The sequence below is a fragment of the Manis javanica genome, chromosome 3 (assembly GCF_040802235.1).
Source record: "Manis javanica isolate MJ-LG chromosome 3, MJ_LKY, whole genome shotgun sequence".
NCBI classification, from domain to species: Eukaryota; Metazoa; Chordata; class Mammalia; order Pholidota; family Manidae; genus Manis; species Manis javanica.
The window spans coordinates 4,355,526-4,379,630 of NC_133158.1; the positions used below are offsets into that span (position 1 = coordinate 4,355,526).

Below are 24,105 nucleotides of genomic sequence, written 5' to 3' on the forward strand. Positions count from 1 at the left end.
TTAAGAGGGATTTCTTAAATTATGCATCCTTACAAACTACTCTTCCTTGGTGCAGCATGAAGGAGTGGCTGGCGTTTGAAAAACCAGTGTGGGGAACGAAGCCAGGTTTGCTCTGCATGGCTGAGCAATAGGTGCCCCTTGGCAGTCTTGTTGGGAACCTACATCTAAGCATATTAAGCACCTTCAAGTGCCAAAATTCTGTGCGCCTTATCTTATGTAATCCTCACAGCACCCCTGCAAACTAGGGGTTATCCTTCCCATTTTACAGATGAGATAAAGTGAGGCTCAGAGAGATGGGTTAACTTGAATGGTGTCTTTGGGTTAGTAAGTGGCAAGGCAGGACCTGCTTTGGCCCTGAGTGCGAAACCAGGGCTGTCTCTCATTTGCTGCTCCTCACTTCTCAGCAAAGGTGGTGACTTGGTGCCATGAAGAGCCCAGCCCAGCCCCCCTGATCAGAATGGGGGAAGGGCTCACCCAGACATCTGCTTTCAAAGCCCTCCTCATCCCAGGGGATCCCCATGTATGTCTGGGGGTGGTGGGGAATGACCACCCAGAGGTACAGACTCAAATCCACTTGGCTAGGGTGGTGGGGGGAGGGTTCAGTTTGAGGTTGTTTGGTCCTTCCCGCTGGGACTTGGTGTGGTTCTGTTTCTTAGGCAGGGAGAGAAAAAAAGCTGTTTATGCTTAAAAGGGAATAGATTGGGTTTGGGCTCAAGAGGCAGGCAAGATGTGCTTCCTGCCGGGAAGGAAGGCAAATAGACATTGTTTGTCTTATTCTCCAAGTGCACCCTCCCTTCTTCTGGTAACGGCACATGGACCGTGTCTAGGGAGCTGGGCACCCTCCCTCGCGTGGTGCACGGACTGCTGCGGACACAGGCACCGGACCTGTGGGTGGCCGCTCAGGACGTGGCAGCCCCGGCCCAGTTGTTGGTTCGCATGGGCACGTGACCCGAGCCAACCGGTCAGATCTGGTCACTGGGCAACAGCTTCCCAACGAGGAAAACATAGTTCTTGGCCATGGTCAGTGCTCGGGGGGACTCCAGGTTCAGCTCCTTCCGGGACCGGAGGAAGTCGTGCACAGCCTTCAGCTCCTGGACGCCGAGGTCCGCAAACGCCTCTGCTCGCCTGTGTGGGGTCCGTGGGGAGCGCTCAGCTGCAGCAAGTGTCTTCAGCACCAGGACGGCAGCGAGGGCCCAGCCGACGGCCAGCGTCTCTTGCCCCGTGGCTCTGGAATGCAATAGAAGAGATGCACTTAGTTGTTTTATGGTGGAAGAGAACGGGTTTCCACCAGGCCGGGGCCGTGGACTGTGGGGACCCTCAAGCCCTGCGGTTCTCCTACAGACTGAGCTTGGGGGAGAGAGGATGAGCAGGCGGAGCACAAAGGACTTTTAGGATGGTGACAATACTCGGGGTGACGCTATAACCATGGACACATGACACTGTGCATGTGTCCAAACCCACAGAATGTTCATTCAACAGCAAGCGGGATCCCTCATGTGGACTGTGGACTGGGGTGATAACAGTGCAGCCAATCTGGAGACTTCTGCTTGGATTTCAAAAGAGAGACACTCTCTCTCTTCCCGGTAGATTGGATCTGCTGGGGGCAGCCTTCCTTTCCTGGCGACGAGCCTCTCTGAGAATGGGATCGGTGTGGGTGAGCCGGGGCTAAGCAGTAGGAGGCCGAGTCCTGGGCCGCTGGAGCCCTGAACTCAGCCGAAGCTGTGCTTCTGAACCTCACAGTGATGGGAGACAACAGGTCCCCTCTCTGCTTACGGCAGTTGGGGCTGCATTCTTTCTTGTCACTTATATCTGAAAAGAGTTCCAGCTGATCCAGGATATCAGATATCAGACTCCCATAAATCTAAATAAAGGAGAAATATGCTTTTCTGGTAGTAATTACCTCTAGTCATTTGTTCCATAAATATTTATTGAGCTTTTTGCTATGTGCAGTTCCTTCCCCTACTGCTGCAAGGAGAGTCAAAAGCAGCCCTCAAGGGACAGATGGCCTGATTAAAGGAGGATTCGAATCAGAAGACAAGGGTAAAACAAGATGGGGAGAGAAGGTGTCCCCAGGGACGTAGCTCATGAGCCAGAGGGACCCTTGGGGACACTCACACTGAGGGAGGGCTTCTCTTCTAATCACGAGACCAGGGCTTCCCGTCCTCTGAATCCCAGCTGCTCAGCTCAGCACCTGGCACAGGATGAGGGTTCAGTGAATCCTCGAAGGATGAATGGCTTCGTGGAGGATGTAACACAGAAACAGGAGAGCTGACCCTGGGAGCCAGGCCTCCAGGCAGAGAGGTGGGGAATCCCAGACCCCTGGCCATGTCACACTGACCGGATGGTCTGGTGGAAGAGGGGATGCTTTACTGGTTCAGAGCAGAGGGGCCAACTCATTTCCACCTGCGTGTCCAGCACACAACTGATTTCTATGCTTTACGTTGTATGGGAACCTCTTAGGATTAGTCTTTGTCCTTGGGATTCTTGATAAATAGTCCTTTTTAAAGAAATGTAAATATCATTATTGATTCTTCTCCTGATTACAGTTTTTCTATGCTTCCAAAATTTTCATGGAATACATAAAAGTATAAAGATGAAACAGACTCATAATCCCAGCACTAAAACATAACCACTGCTGGTGCGAGCGTGTGTGCGTGCACACACCCCCCGCCCCCCACCACATACAAACGGTACCACGCTGATTTAATCCACTTTAACATCATGTCATCTCTTGCCTTCTCAGCACCCAGAGCTGTACATTATTGTTTTAATGGCTGCTGAATATTCCACTGTAGGGATGAACCAAAAATTAATTGAACTAATTTTCTGTTGTTAGACATTTAGGTCGGTTCCAGTTTTATGCTATTATAAAAACACTGAATGAACATCCTGATAGCTAAAATATTGCACATTCTAAATAATTTCCTTTGGATTAATTCCTAGAAATGGAATTGCCAGGTCGAATGAAATGCATGCTTTTGAAGCTCTGTGACACACATTGCCAGGCTGACATCTGGTATTTACTCCCCAAAGGGCCCAGTCCTCCACATGCTCTCCACTACTGGGTGTTACTGTTTTTTTCTTCTCTTGCCCATTTGAAGGGCAGGGAGCTGTAGCCTCGCCAACAGTGTTGGGCAAGGGGCCATGCCGGTCCCTCCTGTCCTTTCCCATAAAGCTCCCTGACGAGGAGACCTTTCTCCTGGACATGGGTCTGGCCAGAACGGCATGTGCCCCCTCTAGGAACCCAGAACTGAGGTTTAGAGAGGCAGGGACCTCCTTTTTCCAGTCTCAATTCCAGGAAGATTATCTCCTCCAGAGTTCCAGCCCAGAGCTCCTGGCAGTGTGGGCCCAGGAAGGGCAAACTGGGTTCTGTTAGCTGGCTGGAGAGCACTGGGGATTCCCATTGCTCAGTGGCAGCAGGTATCTCATCGTGCCGCAATCCCCCCCACCTTAAAGGGGTCCGAGAAAATGAGGTCTGATTGCAGCACGAGGAAGCTTTGCCCCTCTTAAAATAATTTTGCTTTGCACCATTTTAAAATTCTGTTTTTTCAGGGTTGCCAAATGATAACCAAGAAAAGACCCAGTGTGAGGAGTCAGCCCCCTTAAGCAGGAGATGTGTTCCTGGGAGTCTCTGCAGACCAAACCCGGAACCGGCATCGCCTGGCTGTCTGGCAGTCACCAAAGGCCCGTGCGGGAGCTCAGAGCCGGGGCAGGAAGATCTCCGCTCATGGGCTCCTCAAGAAAACTCAGGCTCACCGAAGCCCTGAGGCACAATGAAAAATAACGTGCCACCGCACCTGGCCTCCGGTCCTGTGCAGATGCCGCTAATGCCCGTCGTTTCTCCAGTTTGAGGCTTGGTTTCCTCATCTGTGAAATGGGGATAGTAATCATCTCCCCTTTGTAGTTGTGAGGATTCCAGCAAGGCGATCCATGCAAAGTGCTTATCAACATGGAGCTTGATGCATAGTAGGCACTCAGCAAATCTCAGCCCTATTATGATTGTCATCTGTAAAACAGAGAAAATGATGACAATCATATCAAGCCATTAAAAAGATGAAATAAAACTTGTTAGCACCCAGTACCAAAAAGTTCTCATAAAACGGCAGCTCCAGGGCTGTTTCTCTCTGTTAAAAATATCATTCCCAAGGGGTGGGAGATCGGAGGGGCAGACAGGCCCAGGTCCAAGTGAGCTGTTGAGATCTTGAAACAGAAGCAGTGGGTTTTGACTTTGAAAGGCAGGCTCCTCTTCTTGAAGGCTCTCTAGTAAACATGCAACAGGGAGGAAAGAACTGCTATTTGAGGACTTGAAATGCCTCTAGTTGCTTTTCGAATGAAAGCTTAATAGTGGAATTCATCTGGAGAAAAAGAGAGAGAGAAAAGCTCTTGGGAGATGAGAGAAAAAAGGCCAGTGACCTGAGGGCCCAAAGTGACTTCCACCAGTAAGAGTCCTGGGCCGGGGAGGGTCCACAGGTTTCCAGGGTTCAGGTTGAAGGTCCTGCCTGGGCTGGGATTACTTGCTGTTGACTCCAGACTTTAAACAGGTCTGTCGTGTGCAGAGCCTTGGCGGGTTTCACGTGGGACTCCAACCTGGGAAATGGAAAGGAAGTGGCTTTGCTCAAGCTTGAGAAGAGGCTGGAGACGTGAGCTCTGAGCAGGAACTCAGAGCAAGATGGGACAGGAGCAGGTGTCCTTGACCTCCTCGGGCAGTCTTTGGACCTGTGACCGACAGGGGGAATGACCTATGAGCTGTCTTAGTGGGCTGTTAAAGTGAAGGGTGACTTTCCCAGAAGGCTAAGGAACTCAAGTAAACAAATTCACATAAACCTTCAGGATGAGTTGCTTATTAAATAGGTTTCAGGAGAGTCTTCTGAAATCCAAAGTGCTTCAAAACAAAACAAACAGAATGCAGCAGATGCATAAGTGTCTGGAGAATGGGAGGTGCCAATTTTTTGAGAAGCCAAGATTATTGGCGATTTCTGCCACAGGAGGGAGATGAGCTTTGATGGCTCAAAATTGTGTGCGTATCAGCCTTGAACATGGTTTCCAAAATGTTTTTCCTGTCCCAGAGGGACCAATTTGGTACTTGGGGCACACAACACTTTCTGTGTGCCACTGAAGCTTTGGCATCGTAACCAGTGAAAAGCAGCTTAATGATGAATTAGAATGCTCTCTTTGGGTATAAATTACCTGTCACTTAAAGCAGGTAGGACTCCAGCTCCTCCAGCAGGAGGACTGACCGGTGCCACAGCCTGTACCACCGAAAGCAAATGAAATGAAATACAGTCTTCATTCATGTGGCTTTCTGGAAACTGCACCTGCCTGCAAGTGGCCTATAAAGGGTGAATGTTAACACAGCCATCACCGAAAATGGGAATCCCTCTCTGGTTGATTTCACTAAATTGCATGGTGGCTAAAATCGCCGACAGACCAGTGAAAATATTATGGGGCTTGAGGAGAAGTTCCAGAGCATTTGAAGGCCCACAGACCACGATTCCAGATCTGCCTCCACAGCTTGCAAGGCAAGGCAGTTGTTGCTGAGCTACACTTCCGTCCGTGTGAAGTGGGTTTAATAGCAGCTCGTAGGCAGAGGACGGCTCTCCACAGCACCCAGCCTGACCTGGCCATGTAAGTCCACGGGAGGAAAGCGGGATGGCCCTCTGTCCCCTCAGTAGGAGTTGCTGGGGGCCACAGGTCCCAGGCCTGGAGGCACAGTTGGGAGCCGGAAGGCAGAAGCCCCTTTAGCTGAGTCTCAATTTTTCTCACACTTTCAAGATCTGGTTTATTAGAGGCAGGGCCCTGAGGGGAGTTCCGAGTGCCGTTGGGAAATTCAAATACTGTCTTGTGTACAATGCAAAGAGACTTCTGTGGGTCAGGTTTTCCTCCAAATAATGCACCTCAGAGAGCTTTCGGGTCAGGATTAAGGGTCACTGTGATGAGAAAACATTGAAAAGAAAAAGGTGTGTGGCTGGCTGACCAGCTATCACTAAAAAAAGAAAAGAAAAGCCTCGTCCACATTCTCTTGGCCTGCTGATGCCTGGCAGCTCAGAGGCAAGGTAAGCGTGTCTCTGCAGCCCAGAGTCAGGGTGGCCATAACCGCAGCTGCAAGTGCACAGGGGCACCCGGGTCACGGGACCTGCACGCACGGCCCCAGCCCCGCAGTCGGGCCCCTTGAGGCTGGGCGTGTGGCTAACTGAACTGCTGTTTTTTTAAATTCCCTGCTTAATGGCATTTCTTCCCCACGACATCTGGGGCCCTGCGAGGGCGGACCTTCCCTTCCTGCCTGCCGGGGCACTGCCTGCCTCTCCACCACTTCTTTATCTGAGACATGGCTTCTGAAACTCGACCTTCCGCCCTGAGAAACGCCAAAGCCTTCCAACAGGTGGCATCCCCGCCCCAGCCCCGCGGTTCTCGGAGGGTTGGAAGTGCCATCCTGCTTTCACTAAATGAAGGAGGCAGAGCTGGGAGCATTCCATGGAATGCAGAGACGGGATGGCAAGGTGACTTCAGCCAGCCTTGGGCCATTCCTGCATTTTCAGGTGGACAGAACATCCTTCCACACCTACTGTGCGCCAGGCTCTGAGCAGCTCCGCACCCCAGAGCTCTATGCTCCTGCGGTAGGAGTGTGACTGGCAAGCGTCACGCAGTCCTCCTCACACATCCCTGGGGGTGCATCACCCCTGCAGCCAGAGCAGGAGGCCCAGGCTCAGGGAGGAGGGCAGTAGCTCCTGGCTCCCCAGGAGGCCATTCAAAGGTTCTCCTGGGGAATTCTCTTCCCTTCCTCCCAGCAGGGGTGCTTGGGGTGACCTCATTCCAGTGAAGTGGACAGGGGACTCGACTGGCCGAAACCATCAACACATCCCAGCCCTGGCCCTGGGCACTGTGTCAGGGAAGGAGGGTGTCCTGGCATCGGCTGGTCAGCGCCAGGCGCAGGGCAGTAGCCCCTCTGCTGGTGGAGAGATGCTTTCTTTGACCCACCTAGGAGAGGTGATGGGAGATTGAGGCTGGGGACTGAGGGGGGTGAGGAGAAAGCCAGCCCAGGGTGACAGACCCAAGGCTTCATCATTTATTTAAAGCTACCCACCTTTTTAAATGGAAGGAAAGTTTACGTCCTTATCATAGTAGACAAAACAGTATTGCTTGCCAGAAATGAGTATATATTGAAAAGAAAACCATATTTTTAAGTTCTGGTTTGATCCTGCAGTCAAACCAGAACTTAAGTACAGTCACCTAGACTAAGGCTTATTCTCTCATAAGGTAGAATTCTAGCAAGTTATTAGAGAAACATCAAAGACTATCGTGTGGGCTGGACGGAGCTCATCGCACCTGCCTTGCAGCGAAGGACACTGGAGGGTTTGCACCGTTCTCTCCGTGAGCTGGCAGGGCACAGCCCTGGTTGGTGGGTCTTTTGGCATAAGAATCCTTGCTGGCTGCCCAGCCAGACCCAGCCCTCTGGGGAGCTTGACTGGCCATTTCCTACCCCTTCTTGGGCCCTAGACATAGCTCAGGAGTCCAGCCTGGCTTCCAGCCTGCCTCCCCCAGCCTGTCTGGCTCATAGGATAAAGGGCTGCCCCTAGAGCCCAGAGCAGGCGCCTTTGGCCTTCTGGGAAGCGGGCCATGCGATGCAGGTGGGGAGTGAGGGTGTGCTCAGTGAGGGTGTGCCCCTTGCTGTGGGTGGGTTATGACTTCCAGGTACATAATCATTTAGTATAAGGGCTTCCATGTACACTCTGGGTCCATATCCATGAATTTAAGGGCAGGCTTATCTACCACTACCCTCTTATATTCCCCGCCTCCCCCCAATAATACCTAGTAGGCCTATTGGCCTGGCAGCAGATGGTACAGTCTTAAGGCAGAAGGGGTAAAGAGGTGGCGCTTCCTTTGTGTATCCTGAAAGTCCAGGGGCTCCATCCCCTGATGGCTGCCTAGACAGTTGACTGGGTTAGCGGGTATTTTAGCATGGAGACCAGGTCATCCGGAATAGCTGAGTTAGCTGCATTAGCCCAGGCACTTCAGTATGAATGTGTCTGTGGGAGAGATGCCCTGGATGAATTTATGGTTAGTGTAATAGTTATCTATTGCTGTGTAACAAATTACCCCAAAACTAAAACATTTATCATCTCATAGTTTCTGTGGGTCAGGAATCTGCGTGCAGCTTAGGTCTCTCATAGGCTGCAGGCAAGGTGTTGGTGGGACAGCAGTCACTCAAGGCTGGGCTTCAGGAGGACCCACTTCCGAAGCTCACTCACACAGGGGACGGGAGGAGTCAGTGTCTTTATTAGAGCAAGTAAGAGAGAAGACGAGGCGTGTGAGTGAGTTGGAAGTTACTGGTTTTTGTAAGCTGGTTTCAAAAGCAACATGCCACGTTCTGTGACTCAGAAGCCAGTCTCTAGGTCCAGCCCGTATCCACGGGGAGGTGAGCCACACACGAGGATGCACCCCGGCAGGCAGAGCTCACTGGAAGCAGCGGACGAAGGCTGCCCGTCACAGTATTTGTTCATTCATTTAGTCATTCAACCTACAGCTTTCCAGGCACAGGCCTTCTGGAACTCATAACACTAAACTAGTTGATCTCAGTTACTCACATCAAAATTTCATGTTACATGGGGAATTTTAGTATTATTGCTACTTCCCTAATTTATAAATTCCCGCTCTCTTTGAGGGAAATCACATTCATTTTCATTTTCATGTATATTAAAAAATCCTCTTTCCGATTGAAAACAAAAATGTTTCTCTGATCCACTCATTGAAGCCAAGACATTCACGGAAGGATTAAAAGACAAAACTACATACATGACAGCCAGATAAGGAGAGAAATCTGTTTAAATAAATAAGCTGATACAGGTTGATTCACCTAACCAAATTATGCTGATTTCATTAAGTCTTCAATCGAATTCCGAATCCTCATTCTATTTGCTGAGGTAAATTTGTTTAACATGAAACCTTAACATCCTTTAAAATAATTATGCTTCTAAATGAAAGTTTAATTTTTAATCATTTGCTTAGCTGAAATAGAAGCAAATGAGGGGATAATATGACAATTTAAAGGATTTGCAATAGATTCCCCTAGAGCTGGAGGAGACATGCCTTGTTCCTGATTGCTGCTGACTAGTGGAGGGATTTTAAATATGGTGATAGAACTGCTTCCTCTCAATATTTGCTTCTTTGCTGTTAAGAAAACCAGAGGGAATTAGAAAGCCAACAGAGGTGAGGCGGGTCAGTGTTCCCTGGTCAGCCGCCGACTTTAATGGGAACTGGAATCTTCTCGCCACTGAGTCCTCTACCCTTGTGGGTTCCCAGACCTGAGATTCAGGGCACCACAGTGCCGGTCCCACTGGAAGAAAGAGCCAGTTTCCAGCAAAACAGAAAGACAGCAAACTTCTCCTTAGAATGAAAGAGGTCGACATTACTGTGTATTCACAAACAAGGAAATCTCTCCAGGTTACTTTGGTTCAACTTTTGGCTGAATAGCATGACTTTTTTGGTTCGTTTGTTTTTAAATCACTTTCTGGCACTTTAATATATACCATCTGCCCAGTTTAGGTTAGGAATGTGGATTCCTTGAAGAGACGTTTTTAAGCAGAGTTACTAAATAATGAGTGAAAAAGCCTTCAGATTAATAACTCTTTAGATGATGGGTCTGACTGAGGAGGCGTTCCTCCCGCTTCATGGTGAGGCAGGCTTGCAAATAACCAATTTTTTCCTTTCTCTCCAGGAGTTGTGAATTGTATTGATTGTCTTTATCTCCTCACATTCCTCATTATTTCACTTGGCAGAAGATGCAATTTTCAATGCCTCATGTGCTTATTTCCTTGAAATAAGATGAAAAAGACATAGAAGGGTATACACTTGTGATTACATTTTGTTGGGTTGTTTTGAGGCATTGAGTGCAGAGGTGAGGGCTCATTTTGCCATGGTCCTGACTTGTAATCTGCAGTTTTGTTTGATTAACTGTCTCTTGTCCTTTTCAAACCAGTAAGGATGCAGTGACATTCACAATAGTCAGGCTTTCAGGTCTCACATGAGCAGCATTATGGTTACTAGAATCCCCCCCTGTTATCAAGTCCCCCCCACATACCCCGTAACAGTCACTGTCCATCAGCGTAGTAAGATGCTATGGAGTCACCAGCTGTCTTCTCTGTGCCGTACTGCCTTCCCCGGGCCACACCCCCACACCATATTATGTGTGTTGATCATAATGCCCCTTCATCCCCTTATTTTTTATCCTTTTTTAGCATAGTGCAAAGCTGTCTCCTTAATGAACTGTATTCATTTATACTGCAGTTTTTTACCGTATCAGTTTTATCAGTTTGCACTGGGAATTCTCATTTAAATTCTTTTCATCTTGAATGGCTGGGAAGTGGGTACATTTTGATATCCTCATATCATTCCTTGTCAATAGACAGACAGACCCTGTCCCCAAGTCTTTGGGCTTGCTCTTGGAAATATAATGTGATGACACTTCCTTAGGTTCTTGACACATCATTTCTGAAACTAATAATTAGGAAGCAACTCAAGGAAATGATATTCAGACATTTTAGCATAATTTAATTTCTCATGTTCCCTCACTTTTTTGTCTGTTTTTAGCTGGGACATGAGAAAAAGAAGAGATTATAGCTGGGACTGAAGGGGTCACAGAGTTGCTATTCCCCAAGTGGTTCACTGGATGCCCTGTCATTCTCCTGTGGCTTTGCTTATGCTCTTCATTTAGCCTGGAACGTTCTCTCCTTCTTTCCCCCCACGTTTTTAGGCAGAATGCTGCAAAGGGCTCTGAGATTCCATTGCTCTGATTCCCAGACCCCGTGGTGCTTTGTCATAGGGCACAGGTAAGTTTGATGGGGTACCTGGGCGGGCCTCACCCCATCACCGAGCCCTTTTAGAAGCAGAGGTTCTGTTCTGGTAGCAGTAGGGGAACTAATGGAGTTGAAGCCCAGGAGGAATTTGATACACCGTTGCTGGCTTGGAGATGGAGCAGGCCACATGCTAAGGAATGTAGGAGCTGAGAGTAGTAGTACCCAGGTGACACCGGGCAAGGAAACAGGGACCTTAGACCTACAGCCACAAAGAACTGCATTTGTCCAACAACCCAGATGAACACGGAAGCAGATTCTTCTCTAGAGCTTCTGGCTCTGAGCCCAGCTGGCCAACACCTTGACTTTGACCTTGCAAGATCCTAAGGAGAGAATGCAATGGAGCCCACCTAGACTTCTGACCTACAGAACTGTCAGATAAATGTGGGTGGTGATTTAAGCTGCTGAGTTGTGGTAATTTGTTATAACAACAATAGAAAATGAATACAATGACATAGAAAGAGGGTTGTCAGATGTAGCAGAAATCATTTTTAACCAACTTGCTGGGCTTGATAGAGTCCATGTGTAAGATCTGTTTACTAAAGCCCATGGCCACCCGAATGCTTTCGCTGCTCGTGACTTGAAGGCACTCCTGTCCTCTTCTGGCAAGCCATTTGCTCCCAACCTGATGACAGCTAATTGTACTGGTGACTGTAATTACATATTCATATGTGTTTAAGTATTACGTCAACTGGGCATGTAAGGGAGTGGACATGAAGGAGATCTGTCTTTCTGCGAAGATCAGGTTGAATGCTTTGAATCGACCAGGTAAATGGTTGCCACTAAAAATTCTGTGGAATTAGATGGATGACGTCACAGGAAGGCCAGAAAAGAACCATAAGGGTCTAGAAGGTCTTTGCACTCAGATTGCTCTGCAAGTACCTCTAAATTCTTCCCCCACAGTAAGGAATTTGAAAACAAAAATTATACATATTAGGAAGACAGAGCTTAGATAAGAATGCTGACGGGGTACTCCTCAGCGATGTCACCCCCAAAGCAAAAGCCTTGCCCTGGACCAGAATGAGGGCACATTGCTTTAAGTTAAAATAAGGTGGCATTGGTTTTTTACTATATCTGATGATTTGTCCAACTGGTTGATTTTTTTTTTTTTATGGACCGACTATCTAGTACTTCTGATTAAGTCAGCAAGTGTCCTTCTGCTGTAATACTAGGTGTGTGCATGCACACGCACCTACACATGTGGGATTAAGCAGGTTGTAAGTCAAATTATGAAGTATGATCACATTTTTGTGAAACACATCCTCCTAGAAAAAAGCCCGAGAATACCAATTATAGTTCAATTTGAGTGGTGGAATTACAGGGCTTTGGCTTATGTACATTTTCCACAATACAAACATATTATTTTTGGAATAAGGCAATAAAGGAGCTTAATAATAAAATAAGTCCTAGCTATCCTTTGAAGTCAGAGTCCAAAAATTCACCTTCCTGAAGATTTTCTGGATTCATATAAATCATTTATTTCTTTATGATTCCACAGATCCTTATATTTGTGGTTTTGCACTTAATTAGTCCTGATATTTAAGCTTGGCCAATTGTGCCTTTCCCTGTCATTTACGAGCAGGGACTGTGACTTACAAATTTACACATTCCATGGCATCAAGCGTATAGGTCCCACCATTCCAGAGGTACTCATCAGATGAACAAATGAAAGAACTGTGTTCGTCTGATCACAAATACACGAGAAATTTGAGGAAAAAAACCCCTCTCCCTGTGTCCTTTGGTAAGCAGTTCTAAAATCCTACTCTGGCCTCTGTGATCCAGATCATGTGTTTTAGCATTTTATATAATCTGAAAGCAAAGCTCATGCATCCAGGCGTTGAGTGGAGTCTTTCTGGGCAAAATAAGAACAGCTTCATGAAAAAGAAAGGCAGAACTCGGCACTGGTGTGCGGGCACCACACAGATGTTTGCCGGGCTCTGGAAGCGTCTATGTGTCGGCTGTCCCCTTGAGATTCCCCTCCCGCTCTGCATCTAGCCCACCTGTGAGCAAGCCCCCTGTGTGTGGAGAGGATCTGCAAAGTGTTTTTACATACGCATCTCTTGCCAACAGACTGGGCGATGTCCTGATTTTGTTAGTGTGATTGCTGAAAACAGACCGGTCTATTAAAAAGCAATGGTTGCCGCTGCCTGACGGATATACTTCTTGCAACATTAGTGTCATGGTGATGGATTAGCAGAGTCTCCAAAGTGGAAAGGCATGTTTCCACAAATATTTTGTGTAAACATAAATTCACTTACAAATGTTACTCATTTTCCTTTTATGCTTTTACTTATTATCCTTTAATATCTGCCTTGTATCTTTCAGCATGCATGTGGCCCTCACAGGAAGGCTCTGATAAGTGACTCTGCTGGGGCCAGAGAGACCTTGGAGTTGTCATATGCCCCTATTTAAAGAGGTTTTCCTCTGCATCTGAGCTGCTTGTAGGAGGCAAAGCGAAGGGAAAACCCCAGTGCAGGACCAGGCAACCTTGTTGGGCTAAGAAATGTCTGAGAGGGGTCTCCTTGTACTGGAAAGACAAGTCTGTTTAGTAATTTGAAGGCTCCCTACCATGGATGGTTGGGGAAGGGAGGTGGGGAGATCAGTAGGCAGAGCACAGGGAATTTTTAGGGCAGTGAAAATAGTCCGCGTGATAATATAATAATGGATGTATGTCCCTACACTTCCGTGCAAATACGTAGGATGCACACCACCAAGAGTGAGCCCTCAGGTAAACTGTGTGCTTGGGGTGACTATGATGTGTCACTGTAGGTTCATTCTTGCTTAAAAATAAAAGTCCCACTCTGGTGAGGGATGTTGATCATGGGGGAGGCCGTGCAGGTGTGGGGGCAGGAGGTGTCTGGGAACTTCCCGTAACTTCCTTTCATTTTGTTGTAAACCTAAAACTGCTCTTAAAAAATGAAGCCTTTAAGAAACACCTCCCTGCCTTTGTTTCGTCTTTCACTGAAAAACTAAACAACTGCTTCTTATATTGCCTCCCAACACCTAGAAGAACTAAATCCAGAGATGAATGATTTCCCCCACTAAGGCTGGAGTCCACAGCCTAGATAGCTGAACTGTGGTGTGTTCCCAGGGATCGGAACCAAAGCATTCTTTCCGTTAAGGCCATTCCATTAAGGACTGTTGAATGTGTCAGCTGGAGATGGTTTATCTGCCTGGGAGAGGAGATACATTAGGAGGCTTGCCTGAGAGGCCGGCAAACCTGATGCGCCCAGAGTCCCAAGAGGGCAGAATGCCGGTGGGAGAAGGGCCCAGGCTGGTTAAGAAATACCAGAGACAGCAGCGTCTGAGGGGGGAGGGGGCACAGACCAGTGGCGACCGCTTCTCTGTGTCTGCAGCGCTCAGTTTTCATTGAGTCCGGGCTGTGGGCGTCCATGTGTTAGTTCTACCTGCCCAAGATCCACTGCCCCTGCTGCTGGTAGCTGCCCTCTGATTTTCCTTAGGGTGGGCTCTGTTCACCACTCCTGGACTGAGGATTGGATGAAGCTGACCTCACCTCTGACCTCAGGGGTGGGCACGTGACCCAGGCCTGGCAAGGAAAGCCGCACCCTCTTCCAGGCCAGTGGAGAGACGGGCGCCTGAGCCCGTACGTAGCAGGTGTTCCCCACCTGTGTGTTGGTAGATTTGAGAATCCTTCCTTCTATACAGGGAGCACTTCTTGGCTGCATTATGTAAAAATCTCCCTAGCAACATTCCTTTCATTATGCTTAATATTTGTCTCTTTTGCTGTTGCTTTTCAATATTAGAGAATTTGTAATGCAGTTGAATTAACACATGCAATACAGTAGCAGCCTGGGGGTTTAAAGAGAGTTAACCAGCTGGGAGAAGAATTCATTGTCTAGCTTAATATTCAGAGGCATGTGAAGGCAGGGTAGTTTTGCTGGTCCGGCACTCAAAGATAAATGAACCTTACAAGAAATGAGACTTGCAAACTGGAGGCTAATGGATTGTTTCAGCCAGATCTGGTTAGCTGCAAACATCATTAGCTTGAAATTTTTTCCCTTACCCCTGTTGTCTGTGGTAAGATGGGCCTCCTAACTTTTAACTCCTGTGGGTGTTAAACTTAGCTGAAATCAGGTTTCCTGCAAGCTACATTAAGCCTGTGTGCCTCTAAGCCAGACGGGAAATTGTGATCTCTCTCCCAAGTTCAGAGTTTCCAAAGGCAGGGGAGCTTTCTTCCTAAAATCAGGGCTTTAATAACAAAAAATAAGGATGTCTATCTCGGTCTACATGGAGGCTGGTCTTAAGGCATTTTTCTAGTATTACATTCTTAATGACCAAGAACAAGATTTGCAAGATGTAAATGCTTAAAAATGAATCTGATGATGCTTTTTACAGTGAATTCTTTGGTGGTTTTCTCAAATCATTCTTTAAATTGCCAAAAAAACAGCTGACCAAGTTTGTTTAAGTCAATAATATAAAAAAATAAAATAAAAAGAAGAAAGTGGTGGTGATGCTGGAAACTGCTCTAGATTTAAAAAAAACTTGATTTTATAAATTAATTGGTCAGTTGGACCTTTTGTAGATTCTAGTTCAAACAGATAACTGCAGAAATAGATTTTCAGGATAAATAGGGGAAATCTGAATATGGCCTAAGTAGTAGATGGTATGAAGAAATTATAATTTTGGTAGGGGTGAAAATGGTTTGTGGTAATGTAAAAAGATGTCCCTATTTTTTAGAAATACCTGCTGAAGTATTTAGGGATGAAATGTCATAATGTCTAAGTTATTTTTAAAAAGATGAAACAAATATGGGAAAATATTTGTTCAATCTAGGTTACGGTTATACAAGGTTCACTAAACAATTCTCTATTTTTATGTGTGTTTGAAATATAAACCAAAGGCTTTTTTCTTTAAAGGACAAGTAAGTTGTCAGTGGATTCATGTTTTATATCTATTTTAAGAAACCAATACAGGCACTATCTCTGATGGACACTAGAGAAGAAAACTCCAAATATAAATCAGGTAGTTTTAAATGACTTCAAAAAATATTCTCTGCTGCTGGAATATAAAATTGTGCAGCATTTATAAGTAAAAGTTCATGAAGCTCTCTTAATTCACCCATGTTCTGTGGGTGGGTGGGGATAAATGAATAATAAAAGCACTGCCTGTTGAAGGCATAAAATTTCAACTAAAAAATTGAACTCCTTGCAAATTTAAAGTACTTGTCAGTATAATAGGTTCACCAGAAATAGTTCTCATTTGCATGACAGCATTTCCTATAATTGAGCAGAAAGCAATATATGGTCATTGTAAAAAACACAGATAATCCATAAGAAGAAATCTCCTATAATTTCCTGTAATTATTAATGTTAATATATCTTTATCCAGTACTTTTCCTGAGCATAGATATGCATATGTCTCCTTTTTTTCCCTGTCTTTCTCCCCCGGACCATCGCTGAGTTCTTCCTCCGCCCTCTTCCCAGACCCCCTTCAGGCAAGACATGGAAATGAAACCAGAAACAGGGACAGTGGCTACACTCTGAACTGAAGTTCGCTTGTGACAAACGCACTTCACTCCTCAAATACCTTGACGACTTACAGTATTTTAAAAATAAGTCTTTAAGGATTCTCATATATAAGGATGATGAGCCCTTTGAGAGATGAGTTGCAAATATTTCTCCAATTCTGCTTTTTGTCATTTTTAAATGTCTCACCACTTTGTTGCTGTAACTGATCACATTTATGAAGGTTTTATAAAGTTACTAATAGTTGTACTTCAAAAAGACAGTGATCACAGTGCAAGGTGGTCCAACAGCATCCTTTGAAAACAGTGTAATCCTGGGTAACACTATAGAGAAATCTAACACACAAGTTTTAAGTTAAGGCATAGTTTACACAGAGTTAAATGTACAGATCTTAAGTGCTCACTTTTATGAGTTTTGGCAATAGTATTCACCTGTACAGATAAAATGCGGAATATCTCCGTCACCTCGGAAAGTGTCTTTGTGCTCTTTAGTCTAGACTATTACCCAGTACGTCCCAACTAGGGAAGCATTTTGTTTTGTCACCATACATTAGTTTTTGTGTATTTTTGGACCCGACATCTTTTGGAATCATTATAGTATACACTCTTTTGTACTCAGATTCTTTCACTCAAGCATAACATTGTTGAGGTTCTTTCCTTTGTGTAATGCGTGTATTAGTAGCTCATTTTTAGTGCTGAGTAGTATTCCATTATATGGACATTCTGTTTGTTTATCCAGTGACCTGTTAATGGGTACTTGGGTTGTTTAAGTTGGGGCTAGGAGCATTTGTGTATAATTCGTATTTAATTTCTTTTTTCTTGAGAAAATTCCTAGGAGTTTCTGGGATATAGGGAAGGTCTATGTGTGTAATAAATTGCCTGGGTGTTTTCCACAATGATTGGACTCTTACATGCCCATCAGTAACGTAGGAGAGTTGCAGCTGCTCCACGCCCTTACCAATGCTTAGCATTGTCTGATTTCTTTTAAATTTTAACTATTATAGTGGGGATGTAGTGGTATCTCATTTTGGTTCTAAACTTGTATTTCCCTTTTGATAATGATGATGAACATCATTTCATGTGTTGTTGTTGTTTTTTGCCATCCATAAATCTTCATTTGTGAAGTGCCTGTTCAAATCTTTTGTCCCTTTATAAATTGTGTATTTTCTCAATATTGGGTTGTAGGAGTTCTTTATACATTCTAGATATAAGTCCTTTGTTAGATAGACTTTTCATTTTCTTACTCTTTATATCTAGTTTGTTTTCATACTATTCTCTATGTCTCTTGTTTTCTGCAGTATTTATTCTTTCTCATGTCTGTCCCAATTCTATCTTTATTTCTTTGGTGGTTTTATCTTTTCCATGTCATTTTCTGCTGAATTTCTGCAAGCTAATTTCCACCCCCTCCTGTTGTTTTCATCATCTCTTCTCCCAGTTTTGTGTTTCTTGTTGTGAAACTTTTGGTTACAACTTTTATCTGCTCTGTCGCAACATTTTTCTGGTGGGCATTCTTTCTTCCTTGATATATTTTGCTACTCTTTTTTACATTTTAAAGAATGGACTCTTTTACTGATCCTGGGCCAGTTGCTGTGCCTCCTCCTCCCCTCCCACCCCGCACTCCTGCTTCATCTTCTTCCCCCTCTTTTCATTCTTTCTTCTTTTCACTTGTCATTGAGTTAGTTGAGTTTCTAGATGAACAGCAGCTATTTGCAGGAGATTCACATACGTGCGTATGGGTAGGAGGGCACGGGCACAAGCAGAGTCAGGCTTCCACCACAGTCCAAGGATTTTCTCCTTTTCTGCTGCCCGTTCAGTTTCACAGGGCTGTGTGATTCCTGGTGCAGTGCCATCTGCTTTGCTTCAAGGAGCCGGGTTGGGTCCTGCAGAGCTTCTGCCTCCAGTTCTGTGCAGCCCAAGCCCTTTACCATCGTCGCCGCACAGACAGAGCACTCCCCTTGGAGGCGCTACCCTCAGGCAGCTGTACCTCCTGGGCTCTGCCAGTGCTGGAAGCCCCCAGCACGTCCGTCCCCTCTGCGCTCCTCCCGTGCACCCCCTCTTGCTCTGGGCGGACTTTACTCATACTTCCTGGTCAGCAGACTTTATCTGCCTTCAGGTTTTGATACAAATCAAACTCGTGGATTTAAAAAAAAAAATCTTTGTTGCTTTCTAAATGATTTATCTGAGAAAGAAAAAGGCTGAATTGGTAGTGAGAGCCACGTTCCTACCAGAAGTCTGTGTTTTCTCTGTGGGTCCAGACACCCTGCACGGTTCAGAGATTGATCATAATAAAGTCCAAAACCATCTGTTATTGTAAATGTGACTTTTAGGTTTCAGTTTTTACAGTTAATCTGTAAATAAAGCCTGGAAGAATGAATAAAATAAAATGTAGACATTATAAACCTTGATAAAGTAAAAAAGTGTTTTATATTTACCAAATATTCACATTTGAAGAGGAGAGAGTGTAACAGGGAGGCTCAGGGCGGGAATTGGGGAGTCCTCCGTTGTGGTGTCCAGGGATGCTGGGTAGCGCAGCGTTGCACTGGAGAGCGACCTCACGGACCCCCTGGCCGGTAAAGGGCACGAGGGCATGGACGGCCTCACGCACCGTCCCATCTCAGCCCTGAGAACCACACCTGCACGCGGCAGGCTTCTGTGAACATGGCTGGGCCCATGACTAAACCAATAAAAAAGTAGAAGTATGAATATTTCAAGTTACAATGATAATTACAAAATAACTAAAACCAGAAATTGTTACCTTTTTTTCCCACCCTTTGGAGAGTAGGGAGACTTCACATCTCATTTCTTATTTTTTTGTACTGGTTGAAGTCTTTTAAGAATTATTTTCACTATTGGTTCTATAATTTAAACGAAATGACTAAAATGTAGACAAAAAAACAATGCAATCTCACTGATAATAAATATATTTGAGATCTTTTGTTGTTCACATTGTTTTCATTGGCAATAGCTGTTTTAAAGCATTGTTACATGAATGTGTATTAAGATTGTTTTAATCATTTTTTTTGTAGTTATCAGCATCATTTTTAATAGTGTAATATCACAGGAATCAACCATGATTTATTTAATCAATACCCAAGTTTTAGGCATTTAAATGGTTTTTATTTTTTCTATTATATAATACTAAGATAAATATAACTAAATATTTTTGTGTTCATGATGATTCCTCCAAGATAAAGTCTTAATATTAACATTTGCAAAATACTTACAAAATTTTGATTAAATGATATTCTCACTTCAATTTACATCCTGAAGAACAACTTTCTTAAACAAATTTTAATTATTCAGGTTAGTGTGAGATTAAACCCTGTGCTCCTTAACTTCAAATCTTTCTCCTTAAGTATATGATTAGTAAAGTTCTACTATAGGAAAAATGAACATGTTTATCTGACCAAATATTGTATCAAATATTTGAATAATTAGGCTATTATCACATGTTGAGGTATCAACTCCTCACCAACCCATGTAATAGGAAATGTTAGAGGCGAAATCATGATTGAATAAAATAGGGGACCTTTTACTCCTTAAAGCTGAGGATTTAGAGTTCCTGCATTCACAAGGGGAAGTTATGTTCATTTCTTAGTGATTTCTTATGCTCATTTCTAACTCCACGTGAGAGACGGACAGAGAACTGCTGACCAGGAACACTTAAAAACAGTGGCTGACTTCACGATGCTTCTGTTTGCCTTTGGAAAGTCAGTGTGTGTATGTGTGTGTTTAAATCATTTATCAACCCAAATGAACTTTATTTAACCTATTTAAAAATTAGTTTATTTTTTTAAATGTAGCCTTATTAAATAGTGGGAGGGGTTGCTGGCTGGCACTGGGGAAGCTGACCTAGATGGAGAAGTCGAGGGTGGGTCATGCAAAAATTGGCTTCAAACAGAGGGTCTACCATATATATTTGAAACTTCATTATTTCATGTAAGATGTTACATATTATATTTATCTTTATTATAAAAGTAATATGGAAGGAAACAATTACTTTTTTGATTATTGATATTACTGTGGTTTAAATATCTTATGCCCCCAAACACAGTAATTAACACCAGGCTGTACATGTCATAGATACTTGCATCATTGCAATTCAGCATTTTACAGTTACGTTCAGTGAAAACAGCTTAATGAGGGGAAAGCCACACATGCATGTACTGATGGGAGTTGGGGACACCGCCCTGGCCACACTGCCGTCTGGGCCTGCTGACATGGCTATGTTTCACAGCGGTGGACACATGCATCACTTTCCCCTGGCAGGACTCTGCTCTGCGGAGCCATCTCTTCTCTCTATGTTCATTCATTAGCATTGATGGGCCTTCCATTCGTACTTTCTCATGACTTTAAAAACAGGTGATTACAACACATCTTTGGGAACATCTGTGCTGTTCTGATGCTTCCTGTGTTAATATCTCTAGACCTACTATCTTCTACCCTCTGTGATTTTTGTAAAGATTCAAACAATATCAAAATGTCGAAAGTCAAAAGTGAAAGGTTTCTCTTCATAAAGGTTTCACAATTTCTCAACCTTGTTTTTTAGAGGTAACCAGCGCTAGGTTTAGCGTGTGCCTTTCCAGTTAGTTCCATACTCACACACTCAGGTGATCGATCGTGTATCTACACCAATACTTAACACACCTATATCTATGTTTTTAAAAGACAGAAATGCACTTATTCTACACATACTATTCTACAACCTGTTTTTTCCATTGAACACTTCACTTATGGGCAGCTTGTCACATGGGCACATTAGTTCACAGAAGTTACCTTGTCCTTTTTAACTTAACTGCCTTATGAAATTCCACTATGTGATAAACCGTGACCAATTTAACCTGTTCCCATTTTATGGACACTTAGAGACCTTGTATTTTCTTTACTTTCCCAAAGAAATGGATCTAATACTGGAAAGACACTTTCCTACATCTTTATCCTCCAGAAGGCAGTCTGCCCTCTGTGAATGCAGGCAACTGAAAGATTCAGATAATTAGAAGGTGTGTTATGCATGAACAGTTTTTCCTTCTTTTTCCACTTGGCTTGATGTTTCCAATGTAAAGCAAACCAGAATAGTAGCCACAGCATATGCTGCAACTGTTCATTTAAGGATTCCTCATTTCGCAAGAGCATTCTCTTGCCTGAAAAATGGTTGCTAAGACTCTATCGTTGTGCATGTGAGTGTGAGGCCATGGTTTTCCAGAGAGAAATGTAGTTGGCTGAAAGGAATCCCCTCAATGGAATGTTAGGCCTGCCTCACCCTAGGACAAATAGCCTTATGTAGACAACTGTAAAGTCATGGTTATTGCACTCACACACACACATTAATGCATACAGTCACATACATGCACAAAACATCACCCTGATATAGTCACATATACTCACACAATCACATGCACATACAGGCACTCACACACACTCATACTGAGACATTTTCTGTACATACAAACTTACATACATACGTTATAAATTTATAAATATATATGATTTTTTAACCAACCATGTACTGATAGCCAGTTGGGCTGTTTCTAGTCTTCTGCTCTTAGAGATAATTTGTTAATGAATAACCGTCTATGTACATCACTTAGTGACTGTAAGATAAATTCCCAGAAGAGGAATTGCTGGGTCAAAGATGAAAGCATTTGTCATTTCACTCCTTGGAGGCGAATTGTTTTGTATCCTTACCAACAGCATCACAGCCTTCTAGCTGGTGGCTCTGAATCATCTGGAGCAGTAGATCTTCACTGAGTTAGCCCAACACCCATTTACCATCTTGATGTGGAATTCTGAGCCAATATAACCTACTCAAAGTCAGAATTTAAAAAAAAAATCAATATGATGCCTTATCTAGTCATATAAAAGAGAAATAAAAATAAGCAATTTATAACACAATAAGAGGTACTTTACTTCACTATGTGAAGTGCTCATTACACTGCAAGATGTAACTAAGTCGTTAGGGGCTTGTGCCTGAATGCAGCCTGTGAATGCCACACCCCAAACGCATGCTGATATAGATGTGCTCTGTCGGCGACTCATGACCTGTGAGCGCAGGTGTCTTGGAGAAGTGATATTCCAAAACAGTAAAACAGCCATCCAAAAACCTCTTGGTAAGGTTTAAGACAAAACAGATGACATCCTTCCCTGTATTTATACAGTAGTTGCATTCCTGGAAAATTCAGTACTGATTAAAACCATGCAAAAACGCCTTTATATAAAAATAGTTTTTAAGTTCTAGATTCAGGTTATTATAGGTTATAGGTTCAGAGTTTTCTCCTACCTGAATGTCCAGTGGTCATTTCAAAGTCCTGTGGGACAGGACAATTCTTCCTTGTGTGGGACTTCCCAGTCCTCATCCACGAAATGCCAGTAGGATTCCAAGTCATTGTGACAAACAGTAAAGTCCCAAATGTTCAATATGTCTCTGGGGGCAATGTCCTCTCCTGCCCTGAGAGCTGCCGTTTTGGGGTCTCCTCTGGAATCTATTCCATAGACCAGAACCAGGTGAACCTTTCTAGAACATTCACTTCTGTTCAGACTGGTGTAGCACTGCTTCATTGCTGCAGGACAAAGCAGTGTCCTTGGTTGATGGGACAGAACATGCAGGTCTGCCAGGGAAAGGTTCATTTGCTTGGATTCAGTGGGTGTTGAAATATGGGCCTTTGGGTGAAAGTGGCAAGTAGAACCCAGTGCCTAAGGCTGCACTTGGTATATGGGAAGGTGCTACTGGTCCCTTGTCCTGAAGGGGCTGCACATACCCCAGATTTTTGTGACTCCATGGGCTCTGAATTAATATCAGTTTAAATATTTTTATTTTTGAAAGAGTAGATATTTGGTAGGACCCATCTTAAATGTATCGTCTGTCATGCTCTGTTTAAGTTACACATTCTCAAGATGCCAGTGTCAGGGCTCCTCTCTAACTGCCGGGAAATGCCTGTGAAGTTTACCTATTTCAGGCCGGCAGAGCATTGATGACTTCATAGAACGTGGTCAGGACCTTGGTGCCCAGGTGGCCTCAGTACAGTCCCATCATTGAGTGGTTGTTTATATATGACTAAGCTGCATTATTTTGCTGTGCCTCAACTTCCCCACCAGTTAACAGGGATCACAGTAGTATGGATGCTACAGGTTATTTTTCTTCATACAGATTATAGTTGACCTCTTGTCCAAGTTCATAATTATGTATTTATCATTATGGCTTTTAGAGTAAACCCTGTCTCGCTGGTGTATACACTCTGTGAGGGCAGATGTCTGACTGCTCACCGCTGGGTGTCCAGCGCATCTTTCCATCCCATGACACATGCGTGACAATTATTCACTGGAGGAATGAGGGAATGCATGAGGGCTATTACATTGATACCATACAGGAACGGATTGGAGCTTACTAATTAGGGCTGGCAAGCTATCACTCCCTCACTCGCTCATGTAGAAAGAAGGATGCTGGTGTCTGACAGGAAAATTAATTTTCTCCCAGTGCCCAATTTGAGCGGCAAAGCCGTCCCGACTACTTGCCCCAGGGTCAGGGTGTGCTTGGCCCCGTGTGGAACTGCTAGCATGCTTCCACGGGCGGGAGGCGTGCACAGAGCCGGCGAATTCATTATAACCGGTTAGTCATCCGTGGAGATGGTAGACGCTGCCCGTGGGCGGGACGCACCTGGCGTTTCCCGATGGGTCTGTTCCCCGCGCTGCGCCCCGGGGGTGGGAGTGCCACCGGCCCACGGGGCCCGGGGGGTCTCCCCGCATTTGGAGAAAGCACCGATGGTCCCCAGGTTAAAT

At 44.7% G+C, this 24,105-nt stretch overlaps 1 long non-coding RNA gene across 1 annotated transcript; it reads right to left on the reverse strand.

Annotated features, from left to right (window-relative positions):
- Positions 1 to 18,768: 18,768 nt before the first annotated feature.
- Positions 18,769 to 24,099, reverse strand: LOC140848303 (uncharacterized). The gene is made up of 3 exons (XR_012128888.1): positions 22,610 to 24,099; positions 22,018 to 22,133; positions 18,769 to 19,006 (listed from the first exon to the last, which is right to left on the reverse strand). It is a non-coding gene; the product is annotated as an uncharacterized lncRNA (long non-coding RNA).
- Positions 24,100 to 24,105: the final 6 nt, after the last annotated feature.